The 18788-nt window shown below is 36.8% G+C and overlaps 1 long non-coding RNA gene across 1 annotated transcript; it reads right to left on the minus strand.

Moving 5' to 3' along the window:
* Positions 1-3490: 3490 nt before the first annotated feature.
* LOC103828544 lies at positions 3491-13338 on the minus strand. The gene is made up of 2 exons (XR_625323.3): positions 10924-13338; positions 3491-10798 (listed from the first exon to the last, which is right to left on the minus strand). It is a non-coding gene; the product is annotated as an uncharacterized LOC103828544 (long non-coding RNA).
* Positions 13339-18788: the final 5450 nt, after the last annotated feature.

The following is an 18788-nucleotide window of genomic DNA, read 5'->3' on the forward strand; positions in this document are numbered from 1 at the left end:
CAGTCCTGAAGAGTGATCAAAATATTTGAAAATACAAAACTTTTATAAATAATAAAACATCTTAAAAATTATAAACAGAAACGTTATAGATTATAATAAATGAGAGCTATAAAACACATATTAAATCATAAACTGTAAGTGGAATGTCAAATGACTTAATATAACTTATTTTGTAATGTTCAAATATATTATCAATTACTGAATTTTAAAATAAAATATTAACTTCTTTGTTAAATATAAATACATTTGGTAAGTCCGCAAAATTGCGGGCCTCGCGGGACGGGTTCAAAGCGGGACGGGTCAAAAGCGGGACGGGTCGAAAGCGGGATGGGCTTAACCCGCGGGATTTTGAAGACCCGCAACCCTAAGTCCCCATTTCTTCTTTCGCCTAAAATATTGAGAGAGAGATAGAGAGAGAGAGAGAGAGAGAGAGAGAGAGAGAGAGAAAATGATTCTTGTGACTTTTCTCCCATAAAACATGAGTTCCGGCGATGATGCATGATTCGAGCTCCGGTGATGATGGTTCGAGCTCCGGCGATGACGACTCCAGCTCCAGCGATGACGATTCGAGCTCTGGTGTTGTTTTGATTTGGTTTTCTCTTTTTATTACACACAACTATGAATTGCTTTATTACAATGTGATATTTCTTGTTTAAGTTGATTGGTTTTGTTTTCAGTATTGTGAAGTGGTGTTTTTCTTAAATTAAATTTGGTTACAGTGGAGTTGTTTAGGAGAAAAGTTAGTTGTATTAAACGTCACTTGTATAATTTGGTAAAGTGATTCACGATTTTCTTTGCAATCCAAATAATTAAAAAGAGAGATGGTTTGATGAAGACATAAAACACTTGAGCCAACTTATTACAAAGATAATAACTCAATCAGATTCAAACTCAACAAAAGCTTATGTTGATAACAAAAGAAGGCTTTTAACACAAAAACGCAAGCACAAACGGAGCTTTGTGGCATTGATTTTGATAAGTCTTTAGTGAAGCTAAATGAGCTCTCTTCAATTCTCTTACACAACTCTTATACTTGAGCATTCATGAAAAAAACTGTAGTAGGCGGTTTGATAAGGAGGCGTCCCGCGGGACGGCCCGCGAAGGCTTATATATTTTGCGGTACGGGTTTGGGCCGGCATTTTGAAGACCGCAGTCCGCGCGGGACAGGCCCGCTGTAACCCGCTCAACGACTAACCCGCTGCGGTACGGGACGGAACGGGATGGGTAAACCTGTTTGACATCTCTAACTACAAACCACTAGCAATTACGCTACTACAAACTTTTAGACATTAGGGCCCGAATATCCTATACCTGGGGCTAAGGCAAAAACCTTTTCTACTACATTATAAGCACGGCCCTGGATGTTGCTCAAAAAAAAAGCACGGCCCTGGATGTGTTTTATAACACAAATCATGGTTTACCCTCGGTGTTATATATTTATTCCTTGAATCCATTGATATTTTACATTTTTAACATACATTGATATATACATCTCTTACTGTAAAATAAGGAGGGTACTTCGTGACATTACATAAACAGAAAGTAAAACAATAAAAAAAATCAAAAATAGTGTTTTACTGATCTTAAGAACAAAAATACAACATATTGGTATATAAACCCTAGTTTTAGTTGCATGTATCTAAGTTGAAAGTAGTTATTAGTCGATCCCTATCTTATATAATTTTTGGAATCTTTTTAAAGATAACAATATTAAAATCTAGGATAGATTCTTCTATAGCATGATATATGGAAATGTTTTCCACATTAAGAAGTTTTCCTTTTTGGCCCAGGGGTAGGAGGAAAACGCGACATGGAAGCTGGAAGCCAGAAGCAATAACTAGAAATTCGTCATCATGCTAATTCGAGGATGATTTTCTTCATGGTTTATTTATCTCCAACAATTTACCACTTATTTCCTGGTTAATGTTAGAAGTCGGGATATAACTTGTTTTTCTTGGATGATATGAGTCATATCTTCACACAAGTTCATCATAGTTTAGGGAGAAGAACGTCGCCTCTCGAGATTCCCCGGGATGTCATGGACTGGACCGCCTAACAACCTGGAGGAGATGATTTGTTGGAAAGACCTATGGCCTCAGAAAAGACCGGAGTCTCTTAGCTCATTAGACATATATGGAGCCTATATGACCAGGTGGTATGAATGGACTCATTGTCCGAAGATGATATTACAATGGTATAAGCATGTGACTTTGTGTAGTGTGGTGTTTTTGAACATAGCTCAATAGTTGATTGGAGTCATTTGGTTGAGAGGGCGCATGGACAAACCAAATTGTAGATTTGTTGATATGCTTCATGAGCATGATATCGTCCTGATTATGAAAAATACATGGTTGATACATTTTTCCTATCGGTTGATACGGGTCGATATGAAGATTGGATCTTGATTTTGGATTCAAAATTTCCCGTTCATTCTTGACTGATTCTTGGACTTTTGTCAACTGATACATGTGGTTGTAATAGTTGATATCTTGTTTATCTTTCCATTTGGTGCTAAATTCTTGCTTCTTCCTTTGTTCTTTTCCCCAAGCTTTGTTGGCCTCCTTAGATCCTTCAAAATTCCTAGTATGCACAAAGAAACAAAGTATGCAAAGATCTTAGGGTCTAAAGTGAAATGCATGTGAAACTATCCTAATATGCATGTGAAGTGAATAAACGATGAGTTTAAAGGTTTAAAGTAGGTACAATATATGTGCTAAAAGTACCTAAATTTGTGCCTCATAAATTCCCCTAAACTTAAACCATTTGCTTGTCCTCAAGCAAAACGAGTGAATTCAAAAGAAACGGTGAAGACTTCTTAAACTAGTTTGGTTTCTATACTCAAAGGGTCTCAAAAGTATACTTATGCAAGGATTTGAAGCTTAGTGCCAAACCGCAATGGGTGTCAATCCGGAATTGCTTTCGATTTAATTTCTTTCAAATCCCTAAAACTTCATGTATTTTATTGTTTTGAAAATGTAAAATATGGTGATTCATTTGGTAAAATGCAAAGGGTAAAAGACAATTGATGCGTACAACTTATGGGTCTCTACTACTCATTTCTCTTTTGCATTGTATCCCGAGAACCAATCCTAATCAAATGAAAAAGTCAAACAATTAGAACTTGTTTTTCTTTAACAACTCAGTTAGAACCTTATTCATTTTTTTAGGAAATTCAATTAGAGCCCAATATATGATCAAGTAACAAAAATTACCGGGAAGAAACAAATGAAAGGAGCGCGGTTTTAATATAGCTGACACGTGTAGGGTTAAGATTAAAAGTAAATGGAGGGTCGAGATCATTCTGTTTGAATCCTATAAGAGAAAGCTGCTAGAGACAATTCATTTATTATTCCTTTTGATCATCTTTCTGAAGAGTGAAGAATCTCTGATTGTGTTGCAGGTAAGAGGAGGATTTGGTGTTTAATTGAAAATCCATTTCCATTATCTTTAATTTGAAGTTGTTTATTTAGAATTGTTGAATTATGTTCTACTTGCGAGTGAAGTACGCGAGTCACAACGTTATCTTTATCTATAATCTTTGATTGTGTTGATTCTTACAGGATAAGATGATGATTTGTTGTTTAAGCTGTTTCTGTGGAATTGTCGTTCTATTATTGTTCCTTGGAACTTCCAAAATAGTTTTGAATTTATTTAGATAATGACGAGTTGAGAAATAAATTTGTGATTGATGGTTAATTGATATTGTAGAAGATACGTTCTTGATATCTCGTTCGTTCTCTACTCGATCTCTATCGCTCTCTCTCTCTCTCTCTCTCTCTCTCTCTCTCTCTCTCTCTCTCTCTCTCTCTCTCTCTCTCTCTCGCTCACTCGTGTGCTTACGCGATTAGAATGTAAAGAAAGTACAAAGACACAAGATATTATAGAGTTCCCCTTAACCCTGGGTACTTCTCTCTTCAGGATCTCCATCCTGGAATTCACTAGATCAGTTTGTTTGTTACAGAAGAAGATCTCACGATACAATCTTTAATCAGTTGACAATGACTTTATAAAGCGTGATCTCAGCTGACGCTCAGCTGTATCTTCATGGGCCAAAGCATAATATCACCATACCCATTATGTTTCTTCTGTCCCGAGATTCCTGCGCGCTTCGCTGTCGATCGATGTCAAGATGTGAACATCGAACGATTATTCCTCTTCAATGTCAACCGATGGTCGTGTTCGATGGTCATCTCCGGGTGCTTACTTCAAATATCTCCAAAAATGCTCCAAAATCATCACTTTCCTCCAAATCACTCATGATCCTATAAATATACTAAATAGACTCTATAATATAATAATTAGTAGTTAAAACACTTATAAACCATGGATAAAAGTGGGTCAAATCCATGGTCTATCAACTCCCCCAGACTTACCTTTTTGCTTGTCCTCAAACAAAACATACATGCCGTCTCTCTGAAAGTTGAAAACAGCAGGGTCTCACAAATTTTAAAACTTAGAACCAACACCTTAGAAAGTCCTAGTCTCAGAAGCACACTATACCATATCCTAGTATAGCAACCAAGTTCATCTAGTCAACAACTTAGCAAATCATGTCTGACAATCTCTTCTACCAACCACAATTCTTATATAAATAAAGTGTAGGTTTAACCTTGGGGATATCGATCACATGATGCAAGGATGCTCAAACAAGTATCTGGACCTGCAGGTAAATAATAGTTCATATCCTCTCTCTCTCTCTACTAATTTCTCCCCTAGTCAAAATCTGCTTAATTGCAACATCATTGACCAAGGTTGGATATGCTTCCATGAATCAAGCTTTAATGGTTTTAGCCATCAAATCATGTTCACTTCTTTTTGACCTATTTCCTAGAATTATTTGTGAATCAAGCCTTAATGGTTGTAGCCATCAAGTCATGTTCTAATCCTTTACCTATAGAATTCTTATGAAGCAAGCCTTAATAGTTGTAGCCACCAAGTCATGTTCGAATTTTTTCCTAAATTTCTCTATTTCTAATTATAAATAATAATAATTTTTTATAATATAAAAACCTAAATTCGAAATTTAAGAGAGAGATGGTGATATTTTTACACAAGGCTTTACCTTCCAGACTTGTTTGAAGAATCCAATCTCATATATACCAAACCCCAAGACAAGCAGAGTTGAGCTCAATTAAGTTGGAGGTCAGCTTTGGTTCCTTAAATCATTCTCAGCAAGTGTAACATAGTTGACAGGTTGATCCACTTTGGTATCGTTAGTGTTATCTGCAACTAGAAGTCTATAATGGTGTGGTTAGATAATAAACAAAAATAAAAAAGTTCATTATCCCCTTCTCAACTTAATAAATTTTTTTTTTGAAAATATTTTATTAAGACTAATGAATAAACTAATATCAGTGAACATCCCCCATACTTAAACTACACTGTCCCCAGTGTAAATTCAGCCGAAGTTATGTGAATAACTAAAACATAAGGACTCAATGTAACAAGTTAAGAACGATATACCAGAACGAATTAGATGTCGATCGATGTAAATGTGTTGACATCGGTCACAGCAGGTGATGTTCTGTCGCTCGATGTCAGCAGTGGTTCGTCGGTCGATACTCATAGTAATCATCTACTCTGATCTTTTTTTTTTGTTTTTTCTTACCTGCAATAATTAAAAACCAGCATAAATACTAAATTAATAAAGATCAATTAAATATTATCTAATAGTGGGTTGCCTCACACTCAGCGCTTTGTTATAGTCATTTAGCTTGACTTTGGAGGCAATTTGGCTAGTAAGGTTGAAAGCTGGAACTCGCTGGGAAACAAGTGTCCATGTTTTCTTTGCGCTTGTTGAACCATGTACCAGTGAAGTCTCGCATTGCTTCATCTCCTCTGTGCCATTTGTCCTTCATTGTTGCAGTTGTTTTCTCTATCTTCTGCAATCTATCTTTAAGACTTTCAAAGTTGAACTGATGTCTCATAAGTGTGGCGTAAGTGTCAGCTGAGATCTCCTCTCCATGGTTGTGTGTATCAGACATGTCTGATTTCACCTTTGGTACTAGCCTGCCTAGGTTTGTAGCTTCGTCGACTGATGTTCGTCTGCAACTGTCGGTTGATTTGTTGTTGCGTCTGTCGATCGATGTTGATGCTTCTGGTCGACGAGCTTTGTATCACTGTAAGGTCCATCGGGAAATAGATGTCATCACATCTCCTATCAAGCCTTTCTTCTGTAGTTTCCAGAGTTTTATAGATCTTTTCTACCAACTGATCAATGTCTGCTCTCGTGTAAGAATCTGGTGGAGACTTCATTGGATGTGAGTGGTGTGGGTCGTCATCGATCGATGTTGAATGGTGTCTGTCGGTCGATGATGGTGCGGTTGCTTCGGCTGCACGCTGTGTTTGGGTCTTGACTATGTCTTGCCTCATCTCCTCCATGCATGTGGTTAACCAACTGATGCTATCATTCAGTAGATAGTAGACACCATCAAGCTTCATCTGTAAATCATCTTCATTCTTTTTTTGGGCTCCACAGACTCCATAGAACATCTCATTGATCTCGTCCTTGGTGTAGATCTATGGTACCAAATTGGTATGTGTGAATGAGCTAGCATGTTTTGGAAGACATATGTAGCTGTGCTCATCTCTCGAAGCTCTCTTCAAAAGACTTCTGATATCATCCTTGGATACTTTGATGATGTGTCTGTCTACATCTCTGGCATGTCCCTGATCATCTCTGTAGACTCCATACTCATCTTTTTCTTCCCAGTGGAATCTCTTAGTTCCATAACGGTCATATGCTCTTTTGCCAAATTCTGGACGTCTGTCAATCGATGAAGGGACGTCAACGTCGATCGACGGTCGAGTAGGATGTCTATACTTCTGCTTGAGGCAATTGTCTATGCCACCAGCTGTGTCATAGAACTCGTTTGTAACCCTATGCTGATGTGCTGGACTGTTGCATTGTTGCATGAAGAGTTTATCTGCTCCATTAGCCATCTGAAGAATGTCTGCAATGTCTTCTCTGGATACTTGCAGTGCATGTCCACCTATTGCTCTTGCATAGCCATCTGGGTCCCTGAAAATACCAAACTCATCATGTGTTAGATACTGATTATCATAATTAGGGTTTTCGCTACAGTGGATGGTGGTTTCAGACGGATGTCGATCGTTGATGGATGTTTGTCGTCGATTGACGGGCGGTTGGCTCTGTCGAAAGTATGGCTGAAAGGTGTTCTTTCCCCAGAAGCTTCTGCTTGGTGTTGATATGCTTCATCACATCTTTGCATGTTGAGAAGTTCCTCATATGTGAAACCTTCATGAAGTTCATCTGCTCCTGGCTCATGTACTGCTGTTTTGACTGCATAACTTTCGTGATGGTGATCATTAGCCCAACTGCCAATCGAGTAATCCCCTTCTCGTGCACGGTCGACTCCTGTGTCGATCGATGGGTAGTAGGTAATGTCGGTTGATGCTCGATTTTGGCTTGTCTGATGAAGATGAGTGTCGATCGATGTTGAGACAATTATGTCGATCGACGGCGAATTCCCTTTCCAAGAGGAATGATGGAGAGGTAGATGTTCCTCATCAAGAATGGCTATGTACTCTATAACTCGTTCCTCCTCATAATCTTCATCATACTCCTCTGTATGCATGGTGTCTCTGGTGTGTGTTGCCATGGTGGGATTGTAGTAGTCGTTCTCCCAATCGCTTGGACTGCTGTCGACCGATTCTTCCTTCGGACTGTCGATCGGTTTCTGGTGGGCACTGTCGATCGATGTGGTGGTGTGAGTTTCGATCGACACCGAATATCCTGTCTCATACTCGGCTCCACAGTGGCATGCTGCGATGAAAACTGGATCATCTATTCTTCTGGAGGACGTTTTCTGGCTTCTTGACTGGAACATGGTTGTAGTGGACATGAGGATCTATGAGCGTCAGTTACAATTGGTTGGTTTGCATGTTGCACACTGCTCCTACTGTTGACAGGAAGGCTCTCCCAAGTAATAAAGAAGAGTTCCAGTTTAGCTTGATATCCAAGACATGGAAATCAACTGGAACTAGGGCATTACAAATATGCACCTCTAGGTCTCTTACAATTCCTCCTGAGCTCATCTGAGAACAATCCACAAAAGTGAATGACTCCTTGGAAGGCTCCACCTGCAGAACCAGATGGTCATGCAAACCTGTCCAAATATCTCAGTCAATTAAAAAAATAAAATGATATCATTTATAAAAGAGAGACATGACTGAGAGAAGTGAGAACATAAAGAGGAAAGAAACTTGAAAATACTACCTGTGTGTTCAAAAACTTGCTTGAGTAAGAGTCCATTTGTCTTTTGATCGATAATCCCAAGATAAAGCAGGATCCTATCTATTTTAACCTCTACGCTACCCTTTTGTTTACTACATATGCCACTCATTTACAAAGGAAATCGCTAGCTTCATGAAGGGTAATTCCATAAACTAATACTCTACGATTTATCACAACTCTATTGGGTCTTATGTAGTTTTCTTGTTCGGTAACTGGATACTGGATAAAAGCCCACACACTGGATACTGTACATGAATTGTATCAACACTATAAATAATGTCATCTCTGTAAAATCTAAAACATAGACTGTTTCATACTAATGTAAAAGAATACAAAGATTCAAGAAACAACTTATATTTAATATTAAAGTCATGGTGTTATTCATATAAGAATGAAATTCATAATCTTTGTATCTGGAATTGGTAAATTAGTTTTCAAAATTTTAATATTTCTGAAAAAAAATCTTTAGATTAAAAATGAAACAAACAGTTAACTAATCAAATTAACTCTTTCTGACTAACTAAGTAAAATAATATAGTGGGTTTTTTTAGTTAATTGCAATGAATGTTTTTATAAGTCTAGTACATAAGCTGCATATTAATATATTATAACTTGAAAAAGAGCCAGAGAAAGTCTCCATAAAACATGACGGCTAGAGTTTCAGGAGGCGATCTTAGGGTTTTGGAGGAGGAAGGAAAAAATGCTACTATGGAGGATATCAGAGAAAAGAGAAGGCCACCGGGAGAGCCGCCAGATGCTCCTGGATCTTGGGTGAGGAAAGTAGTAGGGTGCAATGAGGGATGGATGCTTGTCCCAGAGGAAGTTGTGGATGAAAAGTTTGTGGAGTCGAGATTAAGATTGGAATTTCCGAATGGGGAGGATGGAGAACCGGTGATAACGATAGGAGAGGAGGTGTTGACGGCTATGAATGGCTTGTGGAAGAGATATATGATCGTTAGTGTTCTGGGGAGAAACGTCCCGATCTTGAGTCTGAGTTGAAAGATAAAGGAGTTATGGAAGCCTAAAAGGTCGATGTTTGTTATGGATCTTCCCAGACACTTCTTTATGGTACGCTTTAAGTTGGAGGAGGAGTACATGGCTGCACTATCAGGTGGCTCGTGGAGGGCGTTTGGCAGTTACCTTATGGCACAAGCATGGTCTCCTGTGTTCGACCCGTTGAAGGATGAGATAGTTACGACACCGGTTTGGATTCGTTTATCACATATTCCAGTGAATTTCTACCATAAGACGATACTGATGGGAATAGCCAAAGGTTTAGGGCGGCCGATCAAAGTAGATTTGACAACTTTAAAATTTAAAAGAGCTAGATATGCGAGAATTTGTGTGGAGGTAAACTTTAATAAGCCATTGAAGGAGACAGTGATGGTGAATGGTGAGAGGTATTTTGTTTCATATGAAGGAATCTCTTCTATTTGTTCGACATGTGGTATGTACATGTCAAACATTAATTCTAATGATTGATATTTATTTGTTCGACATGTAGTATGTACATGCAATTCTAATGATTGATATCTATGTAATCATCCTAGCAATTCAATAGTTTTGGCTAATGCATCAAAACATTAATTAATCCTAAATCTAACAAGGAAAACTACTCAGATATGATAAAGCAAAACATATCAATAGTCTTAATAAAATGAATAAATAGAATAGAGTAATAAATCAATGGAGTTCCAATACGAGCTCTAAAGGAGTTTTGGATCTTCGTTACAAATCTACTGAAAACCCTAAAACTATATGATGTGAATAAAGATATAAAACATTGTATTTTTCCTAATACAATGGCAGACACATAAATACTAGGTAAAAGGCGGCCAATGGTAGTCTTATAATTATGTGGATCTTCTGGGCTTAAGTTGGCCACGAACAAGTCGGCTCGTCTTAGCACGTCACCATCGATTGACGACGAGAGGTTTGTGTGGATCGATATTATATCTGTTTGTGTGGAAGTATGAGGAAAAGTAACGAGGAACATGGTAGTATATAGTAGGGGAAACTTTAGCGAGAAAGAAAAGCTTAAGATATTTTTTTATTGAGAAGCTTAAAACCATGTACAAACTGCAAGTAGAGAAAAAAAGAGCAGATCAAGAATACAAAATACAAAGAAAAAGAAGAGAGAAAATGTGAATGTCGAAGCATGTCAACAGTGTTGCACACAACGACAAAATCATTTTTTTTTCTGCTACACAAATTTGTATTATTCTTAATCATACGTATATTATAAATTAGATGCTAGATATATATATATAAATATATTGTGATACCCAAAGTAAAATTTTATTAACATCTTTATTTTATAATATATATTATATTTATTGAGATACATGGTTATGTTTTATTTTTTTTTTAACATTTAAGCCACTCAAATAGTTGGGTTCGTGCAATGAGCCATGCATGCTGCTTGTGTATCATAACATTTTAATATTTCCGGTGCGTTGTTACAGCAAATACAACGTCTTCCGGTACATCCAAGGAGACGGACGCATTTTCTGTCGAATTCTAAACCATCTGCATTTCCCACTATATAAGAAAAAATAGGATTAAAATTGCGAATATAATTGTATATGCATAGTTGCAATGCCTGTCATGATAAAATGATAGAAATTTGAATATATTTTATATATGCATCATTGCATTATACATACATTGATGTAGAGGAACAAGAGAAATCATGATGAGACACATGATAGCAAGATGTGATGATGACATAATCCTAATACTCTTCTAATTAATGATGTGTTTGTTTTCTAATTGATGGTTGTATTTTCTAGGGACGTACAGCTGAGACATTATATATATAAAATTATGTAAGAGCAACCTTAGTACTCTAGTATCTAAAATATAAATCATAAAAGATTATTCTTTTAATAAAAATAAATAAATTAATTAATATAAATCTTTAAAATAGTGTAAGTAATCTATACATTAACAAATCTAATTAAAAGTCTTATGAATACTTCATAATATCTTAAATAAATTATGTTTTTTGTCTCTTTTCTCATTTTTTCTTTTATTACTTAGATATTCATTGAATTTTATAGATAAATTGCTAAATTGGTTATGCATTCATTGGATGGTTTACTTATTTTAGTTTTTCCTATTTCTAAGTAATAAGTTAATTAAAAATAATAAATTTTTATAAAAATAATGTATGTGTTATCATTAATCAATGATTTTAAACCAATAATGTTATTATTGAAAAAGAAAACCATCAACAAAAATTTAGCTAGAAAATCTTAACATTTTACCTTTAAAAAACTTAGCTAAACAAACCTAAGCTAAACCACCACTACAACTGCATGGTTTGAATGTAAAAAATCAACCATAATCGAAATGACACTGGAAAAAGATTGATCATTCTGTTCCTTCATGAGATACATTATCCCTTACAATATTCCTACAAGAAAATAAAATATTTCTATTAAAATATTATTTTTCTTTAATTTATTCATTAAGAATTTGAAAACAAAATAATAATAAGTATACCATACCATCATTGTTCGGAATACGTACGTTCGGGTACGGCCTAGTGCCTAATGAAAGAATCAGGGATTTATCATGGATTACTCATGGATTAATTTTGAGTCTATTTTTATTTTTTTAAATACATACATGGATAATATGTAGCTTATGTGAATGATACTAAGAAAATCAGCATGGCCTAGTGTGTATAGCCGAGGACGTTAACCCTTAAGGTTTCGGGTTAGAAGGAATTGGTGCATGTTTTGTACTATTTGTTAATTTTAGGTTTAATGAGTGCAGTATGACGAAACTGTCCTTATCTTCTACCTTCGACATGCAACTCAACAATTGTTTTTTGTATTTGTTTTTCACGATTTCATTGTATTTTGTCATAATCTTACGAGTTTTAACCCAAGTATATAAAATCTATAGCATAGCGTGCGATTTTTAGATGCACAAGTACAAAACAATGAACTTTTCACTTTGGGGCGATTAATTGCTCGAATAAATCTAATTCGCCATGGTCGATCAGCATGTAACAGCTTTCTGGCGAATAAGCGGGTGCACAGAGAGCGTTTTAGAGCTTGCTAATAAAATCGCTAGGCGCTATCCGTACGTTCGGGCATGACCTAGCACCTAATGAAAAAATCAAGGATTTATCATGGATTACTCATGGATTAATTTTGAGTCTATTTTTAATTTTTAAAATACATGAATGTATAATATGTATCTTATATGAATGATACTAAGAAAATCAGCTTGCCCTAGTGTTTATAGCCGTGTTGGTTAACCTTATGGTCTTGGGTTCGAAGGAGTTGGTGCATGTGTTGGACTATATTTTAATTTTAGGTTTAATGAGTGCAGAATGACGGAACTGTCCGTATCTTCTACCTTCGACATGCAGAAGGTATGGATGACATAGTACTCAGTAAAATATATAAACGCTAATAATAATTGAGTAAAACTTTATATACACCATATGTAAAAAGATTAAATGTTTCATCTTCGAAAGAGGGTGTAAATTAAAATTTAACCATTAATAAGAATATTATAGTTGTCTTAGAAATTATTGACATAAATTGTAATGTTACATGATAGATACATTTAAAATTGTGACCTCAAAAAGATAGTTTAATTAAAAAAATGACACATGTAATAAGTCATGACTTATGTGTTTAATAAATAAGATATTTATTTTAAAATTTAAATAGAAATAGAAATGGATATTTCTTTCCAACAGAATCTTTGTAAAATCTATTTTTGAAAAATAATAATGTTGAGTTGTTATTATCATTAATATATTTTATATAATTTTTAAGTTTCGTTTATAAATTAAAAATAAATTAAATTAAATTTATGATTATATTTTATGATAAGAAAATTTTAAATTAATCAATTTTCAGAAATAAATTTGAAAAATGCAACTGAAAAGATTCTTAAAAGATTTTGGAGAAATTACCACAAATACCACATTCATAGTACCACTTTTCATGTTTACACTAACCACTTTTACCTTCATTTTTAATGAAGGATAAAAAAACATTTATACTCATAGGGTTAACTAATCTAGACTTGGGGTTTAGAGTTGAGGGGTAGAGTAGGATTTTTAGAATGTGAAATTTAGGATTCTAATAAATATCAAAATAAATACTTAAAAAATATTAAAAAATAGTTTCAAATATAGTTTTCGATTTACAAAAAGAAATTTTGAAAAAAAAATCAAAATTTTTTTTAAAAAAAATTCAAACTTGAAAAGTATAATTCGAAAACATAAAACAAAATTATTTTATTTTATTATTTTAATATATATAGGGACAATGAGCTCAATATCCTAAACACAGGCCCATTATAGAATAGTGACCGTGAACTGACATTAGCGGCCCAAGCATTACCTCTCTCGCCTGGTATGGACGGTTTTGCCCCTCCCGTCTGACACAGAATCCGTCGAGTTGCAGCTTGGAAAAGGACGCGCTGGATTTCCTGACAGAAAGCATACTTCACTGTGCAACATAGCCTGGCCTACACTCATACGGTCCACACGTTTCTTCCGGTTTGTGTGTTGAAAATCTTAGACGCAATAATCTCTGTGGCATCGGTAAAGAAACCAAAGATATTTACAATTTTAAATTTGCTGCACTGTGGAGGGTAGAGATAGGTTGTAAGACTTAGCTGCTTGAGAGAGTGTTTGTTTGGGAGATATGCAAAAACGAAACCTGTGAGTGGAAGTGAAGAAGTTTGGATCTCCGTTGACAGTAAACGTTATCGCCATAGTAGGAAGGTATGCGAAAATAAATATCCCCACAGTCTAATTTCGTTCGTGGAGAGGTTGATTTTGTGTAAAAACACCGGTTTTATTTGATAAAACTAGACAAACTATAACTGATTTTCTTCGTTGCAGGAACTATGGGCCAGTTGGTGAAAATTGAGGTCGGAGACTGGGAAAGAGGAGGGCCAGGTATTTGAAAATTCCATGTGGATCACACTAGGGTTAAATATGACGTTATCATGAAAGAAACGATAGCTACAGCACAGTCATAGGTATAGTTCGGGCAAAATACAAACTCGATCAGATCTTGTTGCCTACCAAGCCAGTGTTGTTAACTTACGACTTCTCGGAGTATACCACCACATCTGGAGAGTACACATTTCCGCCGGTGGAGATAAAAGCAGACGGCGATGTGGAGATGTTTATGGCGGTAAGGGTTGAACATGGGGGTCTGGAGTTGTACATAACCTTTGGCGACCGAGATGTATCTTTATACCGGCGTCAGAGAATGGAGGAAGATGAAGTCAAACAAGATGAGGTTGTGATGAGGCCTCCCGAGCGCAGACAACATCGAGGTAAGGAAATAAAAGTAATTATAGTTAGCAATGTGGTTTAGATACTAAAATAGTTGGAGTGTGCTAAGATTTGGTAAAATGTGTGACAGATTTTCGTCGTGACGGTTACTTTTTGGCCAGCGAAAATGTTCTCAGGGAAATCTGCACAACGGAAGAGTTCGAGAGGATAAAAAAGGCATCGGTGCCTTACGAGGGGGAGGGATGCAGGGATGATATGTATGATAGCGATTCAAGTGACTCGTATACTGATTCGTCGCATTTGGCACTACAATCTGACGAGCCAGCGGCGGTTGGGGGGGGGGGGTGATAAGCCTATCAGAGATGGCGCCTGAGGAGTTTCCGCCAGTGATAATACGTAACCGTGAGAACCAATGTATGCCCCATTTTTAAGTGGCCCACATGGTAGCAGTTACTTTTTTCGCTATAATTAGCAGGTACCGGTGTGCTTGCACCAACCCCCGAGATGCTGTCTGGAAAGGGTAAGGAGAAAGAGCCTGCTGGGGCAAGCGTGGTCAGCCTGACAACGCTTTGGGCAGATGTAGGGCCACAGGACGGCCTGCCTTCAGGGCAAACGCAGACTTGTCATGGCGATGGTGGGTAACTTACTGATGTTTACAAATAATAGTAACGGATAATGAGAATTACATGTAATACTTAGTGATAACATGTTATGATGTTATTAGTATTGGTTTGCCATATGATAAGGCTGCTGACAAACTGTCGTTGCAAGAAGAAGACGTTGGTTTGGCATTCAATATGGGCACCTGGAACAGTAGTCAAGCTGATAAGATCAGCGTCCCCGTGGGCATCCCTTACGAAGGAGGAGCTGATGATTGCCAGATTATAGGTAACTGATAAGTTAGGCGCTACATAGAAGGTTAAATGATATTCTGTGGGTTACATATTAACATGAAGAGTCATATTGTTGACGTTACAGGAGGCGTGATATGGCTTCGAAGGACCAGCTATACGTTGGACGAGTATTCGAGACTAGGGATGCCTTTAAACTTCATATGTATCTTTACGCCATTGCTAACAAGTTCAAATACCTGGTGAAACCTTCGGAGCCAGGGAAGATGGTCCTACAGTGTGGGGGGTGCGAACTGCGGATGGCGAGTCTATGTGGTTAAGGTTATAGGAAGCACTAGGTTTGAGATAAGGACAGTTGAGGCAGCACACATGTTCTCTGTGAATGAAAGATGGGGGTTCCGCCACCATGCAACAACTAGTATCGTTGGTGATATGATACGCCAGAGGTACGGGGGGGCCTGGGGGTTGTTCCACGCCCAGGATTGGTAAGAGAAATAATGGGGACTGGTCTGGAGCACTGGGCCAGGTCGCAGTTCGTGGGTGCGAGGTACAACATAATGACGAGCAACCAGGCATAGTCTCTTAACGCGGCACTTTCGACAGCCCGGGAGTATCCCATTGTCTCATTGATCGTGTCCATACGGTCAATGATGATGGGTTGGTTTTCGTGTCAAAGAGCAGCATCAGTTTCTAACGCAGGTGCCGTGACGCCTAAAGTCCATGAGGTCTTGACCCGTAACTTCTCCGTCTCAACTGGGTATGATGTTAGGCATATAATCATTGCAGAGTTTGAGGTTCGTGATGATGGGGGGATATATTATCGAGTGGATTTGCAAAGGAAGAGTTGCTCTTGTAAGGAATTTGACACGCTACGCATACCGTGCACTCATGCGGTTGCAGCCGCTGTTAACTCCAATCAGAGTGCTGAAACACTCGTGGCTGAGGAGTACAGTAACGAATATTGGCGGCTAGCTTACGGAGGCACAATTAACCCGGTCCACGACTGTCAGTTCGACTCGGAGTCAGCCACCGGTGGTGATGGTATGAAGCTACTCCCACCAAGGACACGTAGGCCACCGGGGAGGCCACGGAAGAGTAGGATCTTATTGGCTGGAGAGTTCAGGGTATGTGATTAATTTAATAACATCAAGGGTTTAGATATTGTTAGATGTTACATTGAATATTAACTGAATTAAAATATTGTGCACTATACTAGGGATCCGGATATTCAAGAGATGTAGGGCGTGCACAAGGTGCGGTAGGCTTGACCATAACCGCGCTACGTGCATGATCCCTATATAGTAAGGTAATGATAAGGAAGGCTTGCGGGGAGGAGAAATAGGAAGGAAGGATTGGTCTTTTGAAGGTCTGATCAGAGGCGACCTTGATTTTCTTATGTAATTGATAAACCATGGATTTGACTCATTTTCATCCATGGTTTATAGGTGTTTTTACTAATTATTATTATAGTATAGAGTCTATCTACTATATTTATAAGATCAGGAGTGATTTGGAGATAAGTGATGATTTTGGAGTATTTTGGAGATATTTGGAGCAAGCACCCGAGATGACCATCGAGCTCGACCATCGGTCGATATTGGAGAGGAATAATCGATCGATGTTCATATCATGACATCGATCAACAGCAAAGCGCGCAGATAGCCGGTTTGGTCACAGCCGACTTGAAGCCCAAATCTTCACCAATTTACAAGATTGTCCCTGACGAGTTTTAACCTAATTATATAAGTTTTGCCACCATGTTAGAGGCAAAGTGTGCTTTTCTAGTTTTATTATTTTCACAGCAAGGTTTTCTAGGATTTTGATAGATTGGAGAGAAGATCCAAAGTTATAATTTGTGATTGGAACTCCATTAATATTTATTTACTATTCTAATGAAGTTTTCTTATGTAATTGCTGTTATGAATTGCTTAGCCATGTCTGAGTAGTTCCATTGTTAGATTTTAGGGTTTAAATAGGTTAAGAGGGATAAGCCCCAACTATAGATTTCTGAGTTGTGGTAATTGTCAATTAAATTATTCTTTAATGCATGTCTCTAGATTAGCTATCTAGAATCTGTCCTAGGATTGATAGATAAAAGCGAGATCTTCATTCTCATCCTGAAAACATTCTAACTGAGCTAAATTTCTTGCAATGAGTAAGGCGAGAGCTGATCTAGTGAGCTTAGTAAACATTCAATCAACCTGCTCATAATGCTTGACTAGAAGCGCGTCGATCTATATTATTATTGAATAATCAATCGACGGAGGGAAAGGTGTATCGATCGATATCCCTATAGGATCATCGATCGACACTTTCTATTGATCGATATACGATAGTTGAGATCATTAGATCTAGTTAATAGACAAGTCCAAACATTGCGAATACTGATGGACTTGTTAACTAAGTAGTTGAGCTTTACATTATCATGCATGCAACTCATTAGTCATATGTAGAATTATAATCCCAAGTTTCCTGAATAAAAACCCTAAGTCTAACTATTTCCTTTTTAAGCACCAAAACCTGAATCAATCTATTGAACAAACACTTGTACAATATAAAACTGCAATTTACATTTAAATCTCTAAAACCATCTAGCTTAACAAATCATATTAGATTTCTTAGCTTCACCAGCTCCCTGTGAATTCGATCACTAAGTACTACAACTCGACTTCTTATTTGAAAGAGTATAAATCACTCCTTAGGATAATTTGAATGGTATCAGTAATATAATGAAAATGTTCCTCTAAGCAGCCCCTCATTGGAAAATATGTAAGCACAGTGGGGGTTTGAATAAGATTGCCCTCCAATGTAGTAAAACGTTTTAATGTCTAAGATAAAAGTTATCTGATAAAGTAACTGTTATGTGTTACGTAAAGTAGTAGCTGAAATATATGTTATGGATATGTACAAATATATATGTTAGGTGGAAAAACATGGTTTAAATGATGAGTCGATATAGTTCGTGTTCAAGAATTATTGACTCGAAACTTGGTATGATAAAAAAAAAAACAGAAACATTAACTAACCCTTACCAAAATGAAGTGACTGCTATCAATTTAGGTAACTTGAAATCATAGTTATAGTTGTTACCGGATAATGTTAAGGATGAGTAAAAATACTTGAGCGAAAAAGAGTATCATAGGTTATACTAAAATGTCATGGCATAAAACGTCTGATATAAAGTAGTTGAGCTTTACATTATCATGCATGCAACTCATTAGGCATCTCTAAGATTATAATTTCAAGTTTCCTGAATAAAAACTCTAAGTCTAACTATTTTCTTTTAAAGCACCAAAACCTGAATCAATCTATTGAACAAACACTTGTTCAATATAAAGCTGCAATTTACATTTAAATCTCTAAAACCATCTAGCTTAACAAATCATATTAGATTTCT

Source organism: Brassica rapa, chromosome A07, assembly GCF_000309985.2.
Source record: "Brassica rapa cultivar Chiifu-401-42 chromosome A07, CAAS_Brap_v3.01, whole genome shotgun sequence".
Classification (NCBI taxonomy): Eukaryota; Viridiplantae; Streptophyta; class Magnoliopsida; order Brassicales; family Brassicaceae; genus Brassica; species Brassica rapa.